The following is a 23,255-nucleotide window of genomic DNA, read 5'->3' as shown; positions in this document are numbered from 1 at the left end:
ATAAAGCAGACCATTATTATAGCAGAAAAACAGACTTTGAAATAAAAAGTATCACCAAAGATAAAGAAGAACATATTTAATAATGATATAAGGTTCAATTCATCAGGAACAAATAATGTATATGTGTCTAATCATAAATATGTATGATACAGATACTAGAACTTCAAAACATAGGAAGCAAAAATTGACAGAACTAAAAAGAGAAATAGTCAATTCCATAATCATAGCATGAGGTTTTTAAAACCCATCTCTCAACACTAGATAGAACAATTAAACAAAAAAATTACAATGTCTGTAGGTGATTTGAACCACTTAGACCTCTAAGATTGTTAGTTTTTATGTGTCGACTTGACTGGGCCATCAGTTTTCCAAACTTTTGGTCAAACATTGTTCTGGGTGTTCTGTGAGGGTGTTTCTGTGAGGATGAGACTAACATCTACATCAATAGGCTGAAGAGAGCAGATTGCCCTGCCTAATGCGGATGGACCTCAGCGAATCCTCTGAAGGCTTGAATAGAACAAAAAAGCTAAGGGGGAGCTCCTGCCTGACTGCCTCAGAGCTGAGGTAGCAATTTTTCGTACCTTTGAGTTTGAACTGGAACATCAGCTCTTCCTGGGTCCAAGACAGCAACATTTAGTCTAGAACTCACACCATCTGCTCTCCTGGGTCTTAGGCTTTCAGACTGGAACTGGAATGACACCATTGGCTCTCGTGAGTCTACAGCTTGCCCACTGCAGATATTGGAATTTACCAGCCTCCACCCTATATAATAAAAGCCTAATATGCAAATTGTCCCCTCGACCAGGAGTTCAACCAGGGGGCGGGGCGGTCGGCCAACCATGGGAAGGGAGACCCCAGCCAGTGGCAGCTGGGGTAAGGGAGGCCCTGGCTGGCATCCGGCAGCTGCTAGGGACCCTACCTGTGCACGAATTTCGTGCACTGGGCCTCTAGTAATCACAAAAGAGCCAATGTCTTACATTTTCTCTGTCTCTCTTTCTCTCTCTCCATTTATATTTATAAATCCCCACATCCAATAACTGCAGAATACATATTCTTTTCAAGTGCACATGGTCCATTCAGCAAGACAGACCATATACTGCATCTTAAAACAACTCAATAAATTTAAAAGAGTATGTTCTCTGATCACAATGAACTAAATTAGAAATCAATAAAAATAAGATCTAGGAAAATTCCAGTTCTTTGTAAAATAAACAAGATATTTAAAATAATCCATGGGTCAAAGAAGAAAATCACAAAGGAACTTAGATAGTATTTCATACTAAATAAAAATAAAAACACAACATATCAAATTGCACATGATTTATATACAGAAATTTATAGTTTTAAATACTTGTTAGTAAAGAGACATCTAAAGTCAATGACCTAATGTTTCCCCATTAAGAAGCTAGAAAAAAGAAAGGAAAGTAAATCTGAAGTAGGTAGAAGAAAGAAAATTAAAAAAATAATCAAGGTAAGAGCAGGAATCAATTAAATTGAATATAGAAAAACAATAGAGAGATATAGCAAAGCTAAAAGTTGTTCTTTGAAAATATCAACAAAATTGATGAACCCCTTGCTATAGTTAGTTATCAGGAAAACAATAAAAATTGAGAACTGTGAACAATTTCCAAGGTTTGAGACTGTACCATATTTGCAAAGCTAACAAATTAGCCTCTATTGTTTCATGGGTGCTGTCATACTACAAAATGCATCAAAAAATATAATTTGAGCCCGGCCGGTGTGTCTCAGTAGTTGAGCATCAACCCATGAACCAGGAGGTCATGGTTCGATTCTCAGTCAGGGCACATGCCCAGGTTGCAGGCTGGATCCCCAGTAGGAGGCAGACAGGAGGCAGCCAATCAATGATTCTCTCTCATCATTGATATTTCTATCTCTCTCTGTCTCCCTTCCTCTCTGAAATCAGTAAAAAATGTATTTAAAAAGAGAAATATAATGTGAATAAATAGATCAATAAATGATAGATATGTGATAAAGCAAGTATATTAAAAATGTTAATGGTGTAATCTTGGATACATAGTTCACAGTAAAATTCTTCCATGTTTGTTGTATGTTTAAAAATTTAAAAATAAAAAGTTGGAGGAAATGAGACTTAAAAACATCAATGACAGCGCATGAACTGTATTTGGGTCATAATTAGATAAGCTGTAAAATAAGAATTATGATATGCTAGGAGAAATCTGAATACTGACTAGTTCCTTGTTAATTGGTTTCAGGCCTGTGTAGGCGATGCTGTCAGTCCCCAGGGGCCACACTCCCTGCCCTTCCCACTTCAGTGCATGTTCCCCAGAGTTCAGTTGCCAGCACCTGCATATCTTTGCCTGAGGGCTTTCTCTGCCTGCTGAAATCTTCTTTGCCTACTCATGTGGCTGCCTGCAAGTGCTGAGGAGCTCATGTTTGCTGCAGGAGCCTTCTGCCAATGTCTAACTTACAACTTTCCCTTTTCTGTCTCAATTCCCCCACCCCCGCCCCCTCCCAAATAGACTATTTGCACTCAAGTCTTAGTTTCAGTATCAGATTCTGGAGGAACCCAAAGTGAGACATTGGGATACTGGCATTTTTGTTATGTTTTTAAAAAAGAGTTCTTAATTTTTAGAAATACACATTGAAATAGTCGCAGATAAAGTTATACTGTCTAGGATTTGCTTTAAAATAATCAAGGGAGAATAGATGGATAAAAAGGTGACAGATTGATAATTGTCAAAGTTCAGCGATGGACATGGGTGTTCATTCACACATCTGTCCATGTTGTGGATGTTCAGAATTGCACTGAAAATGATCTGTAAGGGCTAATGAAGATAAAAGATCTGTTAGGCCTGGACAGAAACTCTGGCCTGAGCTCTGTTCCTCAGGCCAAGCAGACCTGCCTGAGGAAGGCGTTGGTTCAAAAGTTGACCAGAGAACCTGCACATGAATAGCCACAGTAACCTTATTTGTAATAGCCCCAAACTAGACACAACCGGAATGTCCTTCAATAGGTGAATAGTTAAACAAGCCGTGGAATAGCCTTACTTTGGAATACTATCCAGCAATGAAAAAGAACTAATTATTGGAATACACAATAGCCTGGAAGGACCTGAAGGGCAATATGCTGAGTGTGTGTGTGTGTGTGTGTGTGTGTGTGTGTGTGTGTGTGTGTGTGTTGAGGGGGGGGGACAGTCTTAAAAGATCATACATTATTCTATTTACATAACATCTTGAAAAGACAAAAATATAGAGACGGAGATAGATTAATGGTTGTGAGGGGTTAGGGACAGAAGGAAGTAGGTGTAACCATAAGAGGGTAGCATGACAAAAATCTTTGTGGGAATGGACCGTTTTTGTATCTGAATTATAGTGGTGGTTACATGAAACACATTTGCATAGACTTGTACATACATATACTAGTACACAAATGAGTACATATAAAACTGGTGAAATCTGAATCTGAAATAAGGTCTATGGATGTTAACAATATTAATTTGTTTTGAATTTGAGCTATTGTTATGTAAAATGTATATATGAGGGGAAACTAGGTGAAAGGTTTTTGCAACTTCCTGGGTATCTATTGCAAAAAAAAAAAGGGTTTTCTAAAAAGTAAATAAATAGAAATAATTTTTTTAAAGGCATCCCGATTCCAATGGTAGATAGGGTAGAAGCCCTAGCAGTTGACAGTGTTGACAATGCAACACTGCAACTTCCATTCCTCTAGAAGCGGAAAGGGTAGAGTCTTCACTGGAAAGCCCAGAAGCCTAATAGTTACAGGCCATGCAGACTGTAAACCTATTATAAAGTCCTATTGCAGATTGGATAAGGTGCTCAACATTTTAACACATTCCTTTTTCGATTAAACTAGACAATGTGGGCTCTGTTGTTTGTAGTTTTGAAAGCTGGCTGATTTTTATTCTGATAGTCTCAATTGGATATCTTCCATTTCTGGGGGATTTTGAGGAGTGATAAGCAACTCTAAAACATATCTCTGCATACTGAAGCCCCTAAGAAATTGATATCAGGCTAGACAGCAATAAATAGATATGCAATATTCCTCAAGAATTTCTTATGAGCCTGATTATAGCTGCCTTGTCACCTCTAGAAGCCAAGAGAACTGAAGCCTGTGCTAGCTTGCAATTATTGAAGGCTTTCATCTTCTGACTTTTTTGTTCTCCTGAAATCCCTGAAAAACGAACTCTGGTGTGGACTTCTGTGTCCAGGACATAGATTTTTCTTCTATACCTCACTAATGGTACAGAGTACTGCTCTCCCTCACACCTAGGAGTGGGCCATACAGGTTCTTAGATGGTAAGGAGACTGCCTGGAAAACCCTGTGCTGTTATATACAGCTTCAGTAAGGGCTCTGAAAAGGGGGGTGTTGAAAAGGGCTTTACAATTACCCTATATTATTAGATCAGGAATGGATAAGAGGACAAGCAAATGACCAGAGAAGAAAGCATGAGAAAAAAAAGTGAAACATCTAGTTCAGAAAAATAAAAAAGAAGACTTATAGAAATTATCTTACCTAAGTGAAAGAAGAATGAGGAAGAGAACCAGGGCAGGATCTTTAAGGACCCCATAGTCAATATTTCCGCTACTACTCTTATTACTACTTTGTACTAAATGTATATGGGTCGGGATCCTTGTTGATATTGGGACTTGTACCTAATTCACTCATGTTATAACATGAAGAAATTAATTTACAAAGTTTACAAAAGCAGAACCACACAAACAACTTGATATGAATGGAATTTTTCTTTGCTCCCAAACAGAAACGGCCAGTTTTATTATACATCTATCTTGATACTAGTTTTACATTTGTGAGTATAATGTAACTGGATAAGCACTTTCTAAAATTTTACACAATTGCACAATGAGCCTTCCCAAAATGAATATGATAGAGAGGATCATCAGAGGTATGCATGCTATGACTTGCATAACAATTATTTCTTCTTTGTTATTGTTCCTTCTGTATCTTCTAAAATTCCAACATTACATTTTAGATTTTTGATGAAAAAATGCAAAGCAAAGCAAAACAAAACAAAAACAGGGAAGTTGGGATAGCTCTGGGTGTGCCAAGGGCCACCATTAATTATTATTATTATTATTATTATTATTATTATTATTATTTTCATTGCCTACTTTTCTTTGGTGCTTTCCAGTTTAGAAGATATTTTAATATCCTTTGTTTCCCATTAGTATTTTGGTTTGCCATAACAACACTGAGAAAGAAGTAGGGACTCAAATTATTATCAAAAAGTTTAAAATGAAAAAGATGATACCCAAGGGGTTAATTGACTTGATCAAGGTCGAAGAGCAAGTAACAAGATCCCTCATCTCTCACATCAGGAAACAGATTATTAAACCTTCTGCCCTCCCTAATGCTAACAGGTTAAATGAGAGAAAAGAGAGCCCTGGGGAATTTCCTCTAATCAGCCCACATTAGCTGAATGTCACAGATTGCATTCCAGTTCCTCTCAAATCCCACTGCACTTGCCATCTGTAAAATTCACCTGAGCGAATCTTCCTCCTGTTTTGACTTGTCTTCCTTTTAAGAGTTTCATAAATGAATGGGGGAATGGTGTGTGTGTGTGTGTGTGTGTGTGTGTGTGTGTGTGAGCTCCCTAATTATATAGCTCAGGTATTAGAAACAGAAACCTAGACTTTAGTCTAACAAAATTTAACACAGTATAATGCTTATAAATAAGCTATTTGAATGTATTAGATTAGGTAATAGCATGGAAAATACACATGTGGCCCTAATAAGGTAAGTCAAAGACAAAAAGAATTTTAGTGGAGGTAGATCAGGTACTTTTGTACCTATTGAGTCCAACACTATCATTTTAATCATTCTTTTGCCAAGACATTTAATTCCCTTGACCTTTGTTGCACATGCTGAACTCAATCACATCCCCAGATCAACCTACAGTCAACTTGGCCTTCTTCACTCCTTACTTTGGTTAGACTAGAGACAAGATTACAAACAACAGAAAGATGAACATACATTTGCTTAAATAATAAAGGGTATTTGGGCTAACATGTTCAAAGGTAAAACTGGCTTCAAATGGGGCTTGATCTTGCAGCTAAAATGGTATGAGCAAGACCAAGCTTCTTTTTTATTCTGCCTCCCTCAGGGTCAGTTTCATTCTCAGTCTAGGCATTGCTCCATTGCCTTCTGGTTTTCAGTAGTGCTATTGAGAATTCTGATGCCATTCTTGTTCCCAGTCCTTGGTATGTGACCCATTTTTTCCTCATTAGAAGCCTTATCATTCTAAAATTTCAAAATAATTTTTCTTCATTCATATCCAGCAGGAAAATATGTGTCCCTGAATTCAGAGTGAAAGTACTAGGTGACAGGCCCACCATTGAACCAATCACTGTGGCCAGATAAATTGGAAAAACTGATGGGCTTAAACTCAGTTCTGTGCTCCCATATTGAAGCTGGAATGGAATCAATTTCTCTAGAATCACATGGATCCCAAATGGAGATTAGTAGCTATTGAAAGAGGGAAATAGATACTATAGAAATAATTAACACATGTTCTCTACTTTCTTCCATCTTGGCTCGTAGGTGTTAGTAGAATAAAGCAAACAATCATTTGTAATGCACAAATGAAAAATTGTGGTCTCCAAAGTCTGCAGAATTCTAATTCCATTAATTATTCTGCCCCCCTCCTATTTCACTCTCTACTAAATGCTTTTCCTCAGTTTATTAACTTGATGGAGTACCTCTCTTCACATAAACAAGTAAAACTCACTCAAACCAATGCCACTTAACTATTAATACCCAGCTAAAACTCAAATCTGATTAACAAGTTCTTCCTAACACCCTCTTACTAAAACACCCCTGTTCCTCACGGTGTTCTTGCAAAAAGTAACAAAACCAACTTGTTCAACTAAAGGTGCATTCCTGGTGGGTTTTGGCTGAAGAGTGCCAGCATTCCTTGCTATATCCAATTCAGTATTCACTGAAACTCATTGAAGTATCCTTCATTTCTCTTCTGAATTACTATGACTCAGATCTGATCCTGTCACTTCCATGCCCCTATATTCCTAAGAATAAAGTTTAAATATTTTACCCTGGCCTGTGACACTGACCTTACAATCACACCTTTTCTCTTCTTAATCACCACCTCCCCAACTCCAGCTTTATGCACCAGCCTGCATGCATTTCCTTGCAGCTCTTCTAAAGCATTTTTCTGAACTCTGGCATGCCCTTTGGACCTCTTCTGATGCCTAGAAATCTTCATCTAGCTAATTTTTATTTGTGCTTAAAGACTTGGCTTAAGCATATCTGCCTCTGAGAAATATCTCCTCTAATATCTCCAGGAGTCATTAGTTTGTGTTTATTTCTTTCATAGCATGTATTACTGTACTGTATTTACTTGTCTATCTTCTCTATAAGGCTACTAACTTCTTGAGGTTCACAACCTTGTCCTATTTATCCTGATATCTTTCTGGCAGTGGATCATACCCAGGGTTCTTCTCCTGCAATGTTTGAAAATGGAAATGAGGAGTGGGTTAGGTTGCTCAGGGACTGAGAACTTCTTTGTGGATTTGTTAAAGGTAATAACTGTTTTACAATATACTAGACAGTCCTGTATTATTCCCCTCAAAATGTCAATAGTATCTCCATTAAGAAACACGAGAGGTTCTCAATAGGTGTTCATATATTCAAGAAATGAACAAATGAACATAAATAAATAAATAAATAAATAAATAAATAAATAAATAAATATGAACATGAGAGAATAAATTGATGAATAAATGACGAGGGAGAAAAGCAGCGTGTATTTGGAAAAGAAAGTGTTCTCGAAGGGGAAGCCTCATTTGGGAAATTCATGCTCTGACAAGTTAAAAGTTTCTCCTGGTCATATTCACTGTCCCTTTCCCCTGGGTGTTGTAAGTGCAAGGTATAACCTGAGTTAAAAAAATTAAAGTTAAAAGATTCAAATAAAGATATCTAGGGTGGGATATAAAATCAAGCTGTTGAGATGTGAAAAGGGAGACATTTCTACAAGGCTTCTCAGACTTGTGCCTATGACATTTACCTTGCCTTTTTCAAGACAAATCCTCTTAATTCTGATTTGAACTTTATATTCAACCATTTAACCTAAAGCCTATTACTTGCAGTTTATTGTTGCTGCAAATTAAAATCCACAGGGAACAGATATGCACTGTGGTTTTATTTGTCAATGCAAGTAATGTGTGAGTCACTTCCTCCCTTCAGGGGAAACTTAGCTGGGTAAAATTTCTCTGAGGCTCAACTTTTCCTGGAATAACTTTGTCATTAAAGACTGAGGCACTGAATCAAAAGCTAATTGAATCAAAATGGTGGTAATTTAATCTGAAATTCTACACCCACTTAGTGTCTAAATAATTGGTACCAAGTGTCTTTTATGCAAGGATGACAACTCTTCTGGGTCCCAGTACAATCATTTCTAGTTTTGAAGGCAGTGTTTTAAACTTCCTCAATGTGTTCATATACCCAATGACATAAAGAAGATTTCAATGTAATACCAACGCAAAAATATTAGCTGGTGATCATGATCTAACTTCTAACCTGTACTTCAACAATTAAGAGGCACCCTCAAAATGTTTTTAAAAATTTAGAACATTTTTTATTCACACTTTTCACGGAAATATTTTTCTAAACTTCTAATTTCACTGGAGAAAATCGTAGTAGTCTTTTCACAAGGATGACCAGGGAGGACATCTGTTCATCTTTAATAATTATAGACCCAGCATATTCCTAACTCTCAGTGTTCTATTTCTTCATTTGCTGTGTAAAAGGAGGGGAGAAACCCTTCCTTTTCTTATGATTCTTTTGAGACCTATCAAATTGGTAAACTACTCCATGCTGATCTATCAATGGGAGCTAATGACTAGCAGAGTACTAAAATAGCCTTTAGAGATTCACTAAATTCACTAGTAAATTCAATGGTGGAAATTATTTTAGGCACTCAGTAGTTCAAGAGAGATAAATTTGGGAATAGACTGGATCTAAAGCAAGCAAAGCCTGGAGTTATTCAATTTATATTAATGAAGTAAAAGATGATTCCATACAGAGATCAGCTCCTGAGATCTTACTTTGCAGGAAGCTGCCATCTTGACTTTTAAACAAAGCTAATTAGGTGTAGCTGAATGGATGTAAGAATTACACTAAATTTCATGAGGCATATCTATTGGGCACGTTACATATGCAGGCCCCCTGATAGCTACTGCACAGAATTGTAAAAACTCAATTTATAATCCATTATGGGGAATAAGATAGGTCAGCAATTTTCAACATTTTTCATCTCATGGCACACATAAACGAATTACTAAAATTCTGTGGCACACCCACACAAAATATTTTTTGCCAATCTGACAAAAAAAAAAAAAAATAGGTGTAAATTTGATTCATTCATACCGGACAACTGTTGTTGTGTTGGCTGTTGTCATTGTTTGACAATCTAAGGGAAAGTAGGTCAGTGTCCCTGACTAAACAGTCAGATATTGCATGTTTTAAAAATTCTTGCAGCATGAGAGGTGGAGTTGGTGTTGCGGGCCGGGCGGGGCCCGCGAAGCTGCCATGCGGAGGGAGCGCGTCAGGACCCGAGCTGCGGGCCGGCTGACATGACCTCCATGAACTCGCTGGAGCAGGCGGAAGATCTCAAGGCTTTCGAGAGGAGACTTACTGAATATATTCATTGTTTGCAACCTGCCACTGGACGCCGGAGAATGCTTCTTACGGCGGTATCTGTCTGTACAGCTACTGGTGCCTGGAACTGGTTACTAGATCCCGAGACATAAAAGGTGCCCTTCCTCGCGTCCTTATGGAATCACCCATTTTTCACCGTTAGTTGCATCACTCTAATAGGCTTCTTTGCTAGAATACACGAGAGAGTAGTTGCTCCTCCCATTATAGCCGCGCGATGTCGAACCACGTTAGCAGAGCACAACATGCCTTGGGATGACACAGGAAAACAGGTTCTGAAACCGAGGCCTCGTGTTCGGTGACAACCTGCAGTCCCGGTAACGGGACCTACAGCAGCCTTTCTTCAGAGAAGTGGCCGCAGAAGCCAGCAGGGCTCCGGTGCAGTTGGAGGGGGACGGTCAGAGCCACAGCCGCCAAGACGTGTGCAGTATTTACGCAGATTGCTTGGCGGTGGCGACCTGCAGGATCAGCGCTGGTGCCGGGGGCTATTTGCGTATCAGTATTAGTGTCACTTTAGTACTTCAGATCCTGCAGAGATTGTTGCAGATGAAGTGTGTGTGTGTGTTACTAAGTTAAACTTAGAAACGGAAACTCATCCAGTTTTTATCCTGTATTTTTGCAAACTACTGTAAATAGCAAATCAGCGCCAGTGTCAGAGAGGAAAGCGTTATGGGGACTTGGTTCTCCTGCACCAGTTCCTCAGGAACATCAGCTTGCCCTCTCCACGCCTCTTTAAAACCTACTGTTAAGGGTAGCGGTGCCTTTCGTCTTACACTCCTCTCTTTAACCAGAATGCAGGAAACCATCGGGTTGGGCTTGGACTGAGGAAAACTCATCTTCGTTATGCTGTAAGAAATCGTAGATGTTTTGAGAAACAATTTTTGTTAAACCAGAGAGTGAACTTCAGCCACTATTGGGGAGATATTTTCCTATTCGTTGCTTTCATTTAACGCTAAATTTACTTTATATTTTAAAAATAATTTTAAGAACGCTCCAGAGGCTTCTAAAAATACCAGTTTAGTTATAAATTGTGTATCGTCTGGGAATTTGACAGTTATTGTTTTAGATAATTGGATTTTATGCTGTGATCAACGTGCCATTGCACTAGTATTGTACAGTGTACTTGATCATCCACTCCATCACAAGGAGAACTGGGGGGCAGTGCCACAAACGGGAATCTACAATTCTCACTGCTTAGAGAGTGTTATTGACCTACTGTGTATGCATATTAGCCACAGGTACTATAATAACTTAAAATTAAACTATTGGGATTGCTTAAACATTTTAAAGAACTGGGGGTGCCTTTTACCTGTTTATTAGAAGATTTTGAGATGGTTTAAATAATTTCAAGAGCAATCTTTTAAATTTCATTTGACATAAAGCTGAAAATTCAGTAATAGGACAAAAACTTTTTAACCAGGCTACCATTTCATGGAAATGTGTTCATCCTGGCTTTCACGTGCATCAGATTTTATTCTTTGAACTGTAGCAATAAAACCCTCTGCTCCTAAGAAGTCTTAAGAAGGTATTCTCTGTACTCTGTGTTGTTTTATTTTCTGTAAATTTTGTAGGTAAATATGTGTATAAAAATAAATACTATATATATAAATATAAAATTCTTGCAGCAGTAAACCACGGCATACCGGTTGAAAATCTCTGAGATATATAACATAACTATTACTGATGGTAAAATGAAATACAGTACTGCCATAAAAGAGACACAGTGGAATTGTAGAGCTACAAGAGAGAGATCACAATCAGTTGAAGGGATCAGAAAAAAACTTCTAAGTGGAATTATTTGTGAAGGAATTTAGTAATGAATAGGACTTTGTGGAGCATCTAAAAGCAATTGCTTATTTCCATGATTGCCAATGTAGGGAAAAATTGTGAAAGACTTTGAAATGGACCAAAAAGGTTACTGGATGACTTGAGTAGAAAACTACGTGAAAGTTTCATTGTCTTTGAGCTATTTTACAACGCTATAATTTGTAGATGAACTGATAGCAATGCAGATAACTCCTGTTCATAGATATACAAATCTAACAGTCTATACCCTCCCCACCACCTATGTTCAGTCCAGACACCTCAGGTAAACTCTCAGTGCCACAGTCCCAGCACCAAGGCTGTCAGCTTCACTTCCACTGACTTTCTCACTAAGGCCTCTCCTTGTAGAGCATGATGTCCAAGGAAGTCCTGATTTCTTTCCCAAAGGAGCCCATAATATCAGTCCTTCCCAGTACCTGCCCATGCATCTTCCTCTTACTTGTATCCCTAACACACAGGGATCACCCTATCACCTTGAAGAAAAACAACAACACACAGTTAAATAGTCTCTTTAAACAATATAACTATAGACTGTGGATTCAAGATCATGAAGGAACAAATATCTTATGTTCATCCTTATCAGTCAACTTCTCTTTAGTACCTAAAGCATAAAAACCTCTCTGAGGATAGGAACTATAACAAAAGGGACTATTAGTACTTTAGAGTTATCTGAGTTTGAGGTTATGTCATAAGGTGAAATGTCCTTTTGCCTCCTATTATGTCCATAAAACCCATGAAGTTGTTTTTTTTTGTTTGTTTTTAATTTGAGAGACAGAGAGGGAAGGAGGAAGAGGAGAGAGAGAGAGAGAGAGAGAGAGAGAGAGAGAGAGAGAGAGAGAGAGAGACATCAATTTGTTGTTCCTCTTATTTTATGCATTCATTGGTTGATTCTTGTATATGTTCTGACCAGGGATCGAACCCAAAACCTTTGCGTATTAGGATGATGCTGTAACCAACTGAACTACCTGGCCAGGGCAAAACCCATGAAGTTTTAATTTAGAAATCTATATGTTCTAGAAATATTTTTTGATGTAGACATGTTTTTCTTATTACTTAGAAATGGTGTGAGGCCATGCAGCCTACGGCCCAGCATCTAAGCCTGCTCTACTTGATGTCATTGATAAGAATGCAGCAGACAGGTATGAGAGGGTCCTCTGTCTCACTCTTGGGTATCATTATTACACTTTAAGAGAGCATACAATAAATAGTGTCTTACAGGTTTTTAGAAAGCTCAAGAACTAAGAGAAACCAGAATTACTATATTCCCAGGAAAACTCCGAGTGAATGCCCACCTGGAAAGGAGAGAAAGAGATGCCAACACAGATTATGTATTACTTTAATTGAATCTCTGTATATGATTTGCTTGCAATTTTTTCATGTTTAAGGTTGCAAGATAGTGCATTCATTATGACCTTGCATTATATCATATTCAGTTATGTAATTATAAAATAATTAAACTGCCTTCATAAAATTATATGGAAATTAAATGATTACATTTTAGAAATGGGCTACTTGATCATGTTCAGTTTCTAACCCATAATAAACTTGGCACCACTAGCGAGAGTTGGAAACAAGACACCAAGTGAGCACTGCTTGGCATTCTTCCACTAAAATCCCTGCTGTGGAAGATTGGCCCTTTTAAATAGCACCAGATACCAAACTGGCATTTAACTTAGAAATCTGTATCAACAAAGATCTCAACAGCCACTTACATTTTGCTGCATGGCAATTCTAACTTACCAATTGTGAAATAGCTGCTAATACCATCAATAAAATGAGAGGGTGTGAATTGAGGGGGTGGGGGTACACAGAAAGATCAAGAGATCTCTATCCCATTGCTGAAAGGAAAATTTTATGAAAGCTTACCTTGGAGTTAGTGGGTACAGTTCCAGACCACTGCAATAAAGTGAATATTCCAATAAAGTGAGGTGTAATCCTTTTGCTGGTGCAGGGTCTTGCCTTCAATTTGTAAAAAAACAAAACAAAACAAGCACAACATCCATGACAGGCAAAAAAGCAAAGAACAATAAATCGAGGTATGCCTATAGTGGATTAGCTGAAATGAAGAACATACATTTTGAGTCTTTTTAAATTGAAATTCCTTAGACAGGTATCTCTCATTCAGTTACTCTCATTCCAATTAACACAGTAAAAGTATAGCATCCTAAAACCCATCGTCCTGAAAAGTTATGTTTATTTTCATAGTTATGATTATATTTTTAATATATATTTTTTATTGATTTCAGAGAGGAAGGAAGAATAACCTCACAGGGTGATAAATTCCTAACTGGGCAGGTCATGGTGGGTAGTCCTGCCCCATGCCTATTGTTTCGTGTTTTTTTTTTAAATATACTTTTATTAATTTCAGAGAGGAAGGGAGAGGGAGAGAGAGATAGAAACATCAATGAGGAGAGAGAATCACTGATCACGCCTTCTACTGGGGATCAAGCCAGAAACCCAGGCATGTGCCCTTGACTGGAATCAAACCCAGGACCCTTCAGTCTGCAGGCGGATGCTCTATCCACTGAGCCAAACCAGGTAGGGTACTATTGCTTCTTTAGTGAAGGGTTTTAATCTGGCTCTGTCTATTGTTCTTGTGCATCTTCGTTAACACACCTCTGAAATACCAGAAGTAATACCCATAGGAAGGGGTATTAACCCTCAAAAGAGCACTTAACCTTATTAACTATTTTGTAATCCAATTTCCATCTTGCTTTCTCCAGTCTTCCTTATGTTCCCCTCCTTAATTTCAAATGCATAAAAGAAGCTACAAAACTGTTATTCTCTGGAGCAGTTAAAATCTTGTTCCTCAGTATATGTTGTCAGTTTGGCTCAAATAAATGTTTATTAAAATTCTCTACAGGTTTGGAAGTTTCTTATGTTGACAGTTGGAAGCACTTTGGAAACAGCAGCTGGTGAGTATGGATCAGGATAGAGACTTGGTCCTGGAAGTATCTCACAGTCAAAGCAAAGCCAGCAAGTTATAGATCAGTCTTTGGAAGGGCAAGCTGATCCTGGAAAATACAAATAAATTAGACAGTAGTTTCTGATTCAGCTATTATTTTTCTAATGATTGCTTTCTTTCTATATGTGTAGAGAGAAGATTATTTATTGATTTTGAACTTTGGAAATGGTGAGTCAAGTTCTAAAATTTTGTTATTGTCATCATAGATATATATGTTTAATAAATGTAATGAAAGAAACCTATATTTCTTCATATTCATATGTTTAAAATATAAGAGCAATAGATTTAAGTGAGAATATTTGGAAGAGGGGAGCACTTTTACTTTTTTGTTGTTAAACTCACTCAAGGATATTTTTCCATTGAATTTTAGAGAGAGTGGATGAGAGGACAAGAGGGACACACCGATTGGTTGCCTCTTGCATAAACCCCAACCAGGGTTGGGGATTGAGCCTGCAACCAAGGTAGGTGCCCTTGACCAGAATCGAACCAGGGACCCTTCAGTCCATGGGCCAATGCTGTAGGCATGATCATTGCAATTTTCTTTGATTATTAACATTTCCCTATTCTCAGCAGTGTTTTGTTTTAGTGAGATGGGCAGACTTGAAGTGGCAAGGACAAGTCTACAAGTCAAAATACCAAGGTAATAATTCCTCTGGATTTTCAGATTTCATTGGCTCTCTGAGGAGCAGATTAAAGCTTGAAACTCTCATTGACACTAAAAAGAACGTCCAGGATTGGATTATCCCAATAGGAGGTAGACAAACAAACAAACAAACAAACACCACCACCAACAACAAACTGGAAAAACTGGAATTAAACCTGGAGATTGCAAACCAGTCCCTAATAGTAGCAAATGTTCCTTTACCCCTCCCTGTTTTTTAAATTTCTTTTTTTTTTTTTGGTTTTATTTTGTTTTTTATTTTATCCCACCCCAATTTAAAAGATCCCTAGATGAAACAGAACTTTTAAATATATCTGCCACTAGATGGCACTATATAAATACTTTTACTTGCACTTTTCTTCCCAAAGACTAATCAGGAAGGAGGCAAAATATTAGGTAAGGTCATCAATCCATTTTAATCTTTTTAAAATTGCTATAGTTTATTAATTTAACTACATCTTTATTTTTTATTTTTTTAAAATATATTTTATTGATATTTTTACAGAGAGGAAGGGAGAAGGATAAAGAGTTAGAAACATTGATGAGAGAGAAACATCAATCAGCTGCCTCCTGCACACCTCCTACTGGGGATGTGCCCACAACCAAGGTACATGACCTTGACTGGAATCAAACCTGGGACCTTTCAGTCTGCAGGCCGACGCTCTATCCACTGAGCCAAACCAGTCAGGGCTAACTACATCTTTAAATTATTATCCTAAATACCTTGTAAGGACTTGCCAAAACCTTAATTTTCTATCAGCATGTACAGTTCTGAGAGATTGGCTCAAAGGTAACTTTAGGTTGGTTCTTTGGCAGATAAGAAACTGAACAATAAGAAGGTGAGAAAATTGATAATATGTGAGAAAGCAGATAGGAAAAAGAAATGCATTTACAAGAAAATCTTTAATTTCTTTGGTTTTCACTAACACTGCTGGTGCCTCAGAAGACTGTTGGTTTAATGTTCTATCAGTTAGTACTATAATTTATTCTTTTGTTACCCATGAGGATTGAAGACGAAAAGGTCCATGCTAGCAGGAGGACCAGGAAGAGATTACATATGCAAATAGTTCTGTAGCTCTTGTACCAGGAGAGGGGTTGTCTTGTACTATTTCTTTTTAGTCACACAGAGAAATCTTTGGTTGGTTGCCAAAAAAGCAGGATTGTGAAGTTAAAGACAGAGAGAGGAAGAGAATGTTTGAAAGGGGTATGCAAAGCTATGATGAAAAGTCAGAAAATGTGTGATATCGGCAGCATCTGTGATTTTTTTTTTTTTTTTTTTAAGAGCTAAGAATGGAGGGGCTGAGGGGAAGGGGAAGGAATATAAAGCTAGTTTGGAAAAGCAAGGTTAAGTGTATTCAGGCCTGGGGAATTGAGGACATCTGGTCATATCCAGACAAAATGTAATTCTTGTGACTGGTGGTAGGTAGGAGTAACCCCAGTCACCTGCCTTCCTAAGGGGGCTACTGTTTCTTGACTCCCCTTCCCAGGAGCCGGCAGCTGTTCCACAGAGCTGAGGTGCCAGGTCCTGCTTCTGCCCTACAAAAGACAAAAGGACACGGAGGGAAGATTGTAAAGTCATCAAAGAGCCTGAGTGGACAACCACATCCCTGTAGCTGGCAGTTCTACTAATCCAGGAAGGTCTGGGAGGAATGGAGAGACAAAGGAGCTGGGACATTTAGGTTGGGGTGGGGTGAGGAGTGGAGGAGGGTTGATTTGAATGAGCCTTCTTCTTCCAGCATACAGTCATTCAGTAAACACTTTTTTTCCTTCCTTTGTGTTTTAGCTTACAAACATTGGCTCCTCTGAAAAGGTCACTGCGCTATTCAGACAGAATTTGTGACTCTCAGCAGCTGGGAATACCTTGGGACCAAAGAAAACAATTAGGAGAAAAAAAATCAGAGTCATCGCTAAGCCAAAAAATGGGGGAAAGATTAACCTCTAAATTGTTTTTTAATGACAACAAACACACATTTCTCTTTAATTCATAACTTTAATAAATCCTACTTATTGTTTACAATAATCCTAAGGCGTTCCAAAGACACTTTTATATTAGAAAAGAGTTTCATATTAGGAAAGAAATGCCCTATTCCATCACTAAAAATTATGGAAAATAATTTTTTATTTGCACTAATGAAGAATCTAATAAGGATTGCTGAATTTTGGAGATCACAGAGTTGTGTTTATAACCACAATAAAATATTAGGCTACTCCACCAGAAAAGCCTTGGTTCATTTATTTTGACACAAGTATTTGAAATAATTTAGTTTCCTTGGTAAATGATCTGTAAACTCTTCAAAGTGTTGTAAGCTAAAATATTATTAATGTGAATTCATTCAATGCATCTCATAATTTTGCAGAGAAATGAGATGTAAGCCCCGCATTTTGTGGTAGCAAACGTTGGAGGAGAGCAGCAGAGAGATGAACAAGGATGAACAGTGAGGCTGACTTTACGGGAGTTCAGAGTGAGAAGGTGGGAGGCACCAGCAACTGGGCAAAGAAGTCATGAAACGTGGATTTTGCTATCAATTATCATTCTGATCAGCTTTCAAAATAAACCATGTAGTTAATAAACATAGGGAACAGTTCCTAAGGAGTCCACAGCTTGCTCAGTTAAACTCCTATTAGCACTGTGAAGAAGGCTTTTCGGTATAAAATATTGGTATGTTGACTCTAATTACAAAAAAGGTATAACCACCATCCAACTAATTCCATATGAGCACACTCTCACAGAGTCCCTGGGAAATCTTCCTCAGGAGTGAAATTTTGAGGAAGGGAAAGTCAGGCATGGAGGAGACTATGGAATGAGTCTCTGTCCCACAACTTCAATTTCGTGCCAGGCCCCAAGGTTGCAGGTGACTTTCTCACTTTGCTTTCACGGAGGAGCCCTTGCTTCTCCACCAGAGAACCTTCTCTCCCAGCCTCGCTGCTCTTGTCTTTTGTTCTCCCACCAGCTCCTTCCAGGAAGTCACCATTTGGTCCCCTAAGACACTCCTCATCGGGATTTCAGATGAAGTTTCCATCTCTCTCTCTCCCCCAATTTTTTTTGGGGGGAAGGCAACCAAAATTTTTGGTGGCCTTATTAGAAAAAAAAAAAGTTTTCAGTTGTTCAGCTTACTTTATCATGATTCTTACCCACGGCTTTATCCTTTATTTAACTCTAAGCTTCTTACTTTGTCAGAATTACCTTTTCAGATAACAGATGCTCAAAAATATTTAAATCACCTAATCTCCATTCAGCTCTAGAAATAACATTCCACATGAACTGTGGGCATATTGCTGGGATTTTCCTAATAATTGCTGGGATTTTCCTAATAATCCTATCTAATAAAGAGGGAATATGCTAATTAGCCATCACTTCTCAGTCACAAAGATGGCTACACCCACAGCTGAGGCCAAGTTCCCCTAAGGAGCCTTAAGGAGCAATCAGCAGGGACCTAAGGCTATGCCCTCCCCCACCCGGCAGGGCTTGACAGGGGACCTCAAGGTGTGCTTCCTGTCCTGGTGCTGGGCTAGGGGACCTCAGACTGCATCTCCCCCCTCCCCCAAGCAGGGCTTGACAGGGGACCTCAGGCCACGACCCCCACCCGGCGGGGCTTGATGGGGGACCTCAAGGTGTGCTTCCCATCCTGGTGCTGGGCTAGGGGACCTCAGGCTGCTCCCCCTGCCCCAGCACCAGGCCGGGGGACCTCAGGCCGTGCTCCCCACCCAGCGGGGCTTGACAGGGGACCTCAAGGTGCACCCCCAGTGATGGGTCGGGGGAACTCAGGCCATGCCCTCTGCCCAGTGGGGCTTGATGGGGGACCTGAGGCTGTGCACCCCTGCCTGGCGGGGCTTGACAGGGGACCTCAGGCCATGCCCCCCACCCAGCAGGGCTTGACAGGGGATCTCAGGCCATGTCCCACACCTGGCAGGGCTTGATGGGGGACCTCAAGGCATGCCCCCCGCCCTGGTCTGGGCTGGAGGACCTCAGGCCACGCCCCCCATCCTGGCGCCGGGCCAGGGGACCTGAGGCTACGTCCCCTGCCCAGAGGGGCTTGACAAGGGTGGGAATGGCCGGGTCTGGATCTAGTCCAATGGGGGGGGGGGGTGGCCAGGTCTGGATCTCACACGATTTTGAGGCGAATGTGGGTGGGCGGGGACTTGACTCTGGGTCCCGTGGTGTGCCCCAGACTCTGACAGGAGGAAGGTTTTCATATACATTTTACTAATTTTCTTTCATCTCTGACACTTCTCTTATAGAGAAAGGGCAAATAGCAATATTAAATTGTTTCCTCTAATTAATCCCCTTTTAATGTGCACGAATTTCGTGCACCGGGCCACTAGTTTAGTATAATCGAGTTCCCATGTGTGAAATAATTTAGTATTATCTAGTTCCCATTCTCATCCATCTAGTATTTCATTAAGTTTATGCTGGACATCAATTCTACCATGGCTTTACTCCTACCCCTCCCCCCATCCCAGGCTGTGTTAGGGGAGCCTACTCTGCGACCCAGAGCTTCGGTGACCAATAGTCCCAGTTTGTGCAGAATTGAGAGGTTCCCTAGGATGTGCGATTTTCTGTGCTAAAATGGGACAGTAGCAGATAAACTGGGATAATTGGTCACCCTAACACTACTCCTCCAGTCCACTCAAAATACTTGTGTTGTTTTTTTAATATACGTTTTTATTGATTTTTAGAGAGAGAGAAAGGAGAGGGAGAAGGGAGAGAGAGATAGAAACATCAATGACAAAGAAACATCCATCAGCTGCCTTCTGCACCACCCCTCCCCACTGGGGATCGAGCCAACAACCCTGGCATGTGCCCTGGCCGGGAATTGAACCGGTGACCTCCTGGTTACCAGCCGGGCTAAAAATACTTCTCACAACCATACTGTAATCTTTAATTTTCTTGTCTCTTTCACTAGACTGAGTTTGTGTTTTTGTATTCCCTAGCACCTAGCACAGTGCCTGACACTTAGTTTATACTTTACACATTTGTTGAGTGTATAAAAGAATAGAGGAATACATGTGTGAAGGAGAAGGAACAAAATTTTTCTTTATTTCCCCACAAGGAGCAGAAACATATCCTTTCTGCCTCTCATTTCTAACACAGAAGATTTCCAGAGAAACCCTGGTTTCTACAGCAGCCCAGAGATTCCAGGATAACTTTGGCACCCTGTTCCTACAGGAGAGGCCCAAGGAGCACATCACGAACTGCCTGTTCTCTCTTCTTTTGTGAAAAAGGCTTCTCTCCCCCTCCCCCTTCTGGGCTTCTAGAACATTTGTGTATCTTCTCCGCGCTCTGAGGGCATCTTGAACTATCTGCATCTTATTCATTTTTGGATCCCCAGAAGATAGCATTTTATCTGGTCCATAGTACATGCCCCCCAAAAAAGAGGAAAAGAAAATGTTAAAAGTACAGGGGAATTTATTTATGAGTATTTCATATGATAGAAGTAGGAATGAGAGGAACTAAACTTAAGGAGATACTCATAATAGCAGCATAGATTGACTAAGCACTCTTCTGGATTAATTTTATTTTAATCCTCAAACAAATATGAAGTTTGAATTATCCTCATTTCATAAAGGAGAAAATTAAAGGTCAAAGAGATTATGTCATTGCCCAAAATCACATAGTTCCTGAGCGGTACAGTCCAGTCTGCTTTATGTTTCCTTTCATTTTACTTGTTTTCATATAGGGAGAGAGGTTTTTGATGTGGATGGACAGTTATAGTACCACATATGAAGAAAGCAGACATTTGGAAAACTGGCCCCCAGTATATATTAGAGAGGGAGAGGGAGAATGGACAAGAAATACCAAGGGGGGTTTATATTATCATTAAAACAGTTTGTAGAACCAACCACCCCCAAAGTTCCCTTTGAAATGTGAATTGTAGACATGACTTCCTCAAAGCTCTCACTCAAATACTCTAGAGTTTGAGATTTGTAGGGAGGACAAGATATAGTATACAGGACTGGGCCTGGGCCTGATTTTGTTTTTTACATTTATTAGTGAGATACAATTGAATGTGATTATGTGATCGTTAGGGACTCAGAAGGGAAAAATCCAGTCCTGGATCACACCTGAAACCCCCAAACCTGGAGGAAGTCCACTTATGAAAAGAAGAGCCCTTAAATATAAAGGAAAGTTTGAAAAGGGTCCTGGGACTGAAAACCTATGAATTTTAACAGAAAGTATGCATGTATGTGTGCATGTGTGGGAGGTGGTCAGGGTTACATTTTAGTTGTACTATAATCAGACATGCAAAGAAATATAGCTTCTTTACTTCCTATAACTGGGGTGGGAAGTAGGTGAAGAAACAAGAGATCCTTTTTAAAATTTAATTTCTAATGTTTTAAAGATTGTAACATATACATGACGATTAACCATTTTAAGTGTCATTGGCAGAACTAGAGACACTTTAACTTGCCAATTAAAGTATCTTCTGGGTTAATCAGTTGTGTTCAGACAAATATTTTGTCAATTCAAAGGTCAGTTCCCTAATTGGGATAATCCTCTTTCTGTTTTTCTACTCAAGGTAGCGTCTGTAGGGGGAAATACTTTTGGCAATGTAGTCATTAGCGTTTATTAAGTATTTCCCATTGGTCTTTGCCATCTGGTGGATAGTCTGAAGTAGTCTTTGGACTAGTGTCGACTAAAGTATGACTGGAAAGTCCACTTTGCCTCTCTAGCTATTCCCACCTGCATCTTCCCTGAAACCTCCACCCCGAGTTGCACATCCAACTTCTGACCATCTTCCTCTGGAAGGGGAGACATTTTTCCTCCCTGGAAGGGACTTCCTCTGTATTGTATCCTTCATTTTCCTTATAGGACTAAGCACAGTGGCTCAGCCTTAATCATGGATGAGCTGTCCTCTTCACACCTTGAAAGAAACTCTGATTTGAGTTTTTCAAGTATAGCCTTGAATGTGGGAGCCTTGTCGTAACTTGGGAACAAGAATTACTGAGGACCAAACAGCACCAAAATCTTATCCTTATTACATATATACATGAAACTTTAAAATTGACAACCCTTGTATCAAGGACTACATGACATCTTTACTAACCCTAACCCAGTGGTCTGGCTCACGAGCCGCAGTTTGCCGCTCTGTTGACTAATGAGTTTGCCGACCACTGTCATATACTACCCTTTACCTCTTTGCACACAATATGCCACAATTGCCTAATCCTCACAGCGTCCAACTACACGGTAACATTTAGTCTAGTCCTGTGGTCGGCAAACTCATTAGTCCACAGATCGGCAAACCGGTTTGCGAGCCACATGTGGCTCGCGAGCCACAGTTTGCCGACCACTGCCTAACCCATCTAAATATAATCTTAAAAGAAAATAATAGAAAACCAAATATTTTTCAGAAAACAATTCACTACTTGACTTGGGGTGGTGAACACACAATACAGTGTACAGATGATGTGTTGTAGAACTGTGCACTTGAAACCTGCATAATTTTGTTAGCTAGGGCCAATGAATTCAATAAGAAGTGGGGGGGGGGGCGAAGAAAACACTTCACTTATTTAACTATTTATGAGTCTCTTCTATGTGCTTGCAATGCATCTTGCCAGCTATATTTCCAAGAATTGGATTTAGCAAATGGGGGGACACTCCCAAAGTGAGTTATGATTTAACACACATACACATGCCTACACATACATACATACACACACAAGAACTGATTTAAATAGCATGTGATTCTCCTACTTTTTACTTTATTTAGTTTAAAAATATGTTTTTATTGATTTTTTTGAGAGAGAGAAAGGGAGAGGGAGAGAGAGAGTGAAACATCGATGAGAAAGAGAAACATTGATAAGCTGCTTCCTGTAAGCCCCCTACCTGGGATGGAGCGGGGTCCTGATCAGAAATTGAACTGGTGACCGCTAGGAGCAGGGGATGACCCTCAACGAAATAAGCCACACCAGCCAGGACTCACTTTATTTTAATCAGAGAAATATAGAAGCCTAAAAGTAAGTCCATAGGTCCTGATTCAATGCCACAGAATACATGTTCTTCATTTCCATAAAAAAGCTTTTAAAAGGTGAAGGAAACATCTTATTTTGCTAGTAACTAGAATAATTTTAGAAGTTTTGCCATTTCAAAATAATATCCAAGTCTTTGCCTTTAA

General features: G+C 39.3%; 1 pseudogene across 1 annotated transcript; it reads left to right on the top strand.

Annotated features, from left to right (window-relative positions):
• The first annotated feature begins 9,615 nt into the window (after positions 1–9,615).
• Positions 9,616–9,990, top strand: LOC308246699 (nuclear envelope phosphatase-regulatory subunit 1-like; annotated as a pseudogene). The gene has a single exon. The product of its transcript is annotated as a nuclear envelope phosphatase-regulatory subunit 1-like (transcript).
• The last annotated feature ends 13,265 nt before the right edge of the window (positions 9,991–23,255 follow it).

The sequence above is a fragment of the Plecotus auritus genome, assembly GCF_963455305.1.
Source record: "Plecotus auritus genome assembly, chromosome: 4".
NCBI classification, from domain to species: Eukaryota; Metazoa; Chordata; class Mammalia; order Chiroptera; family Vespertilionidae; genus Plecotus; species Plecotus auritus.
This window is presented reverse-complemented; position numbering and strand designations above follow the sequence as displayed.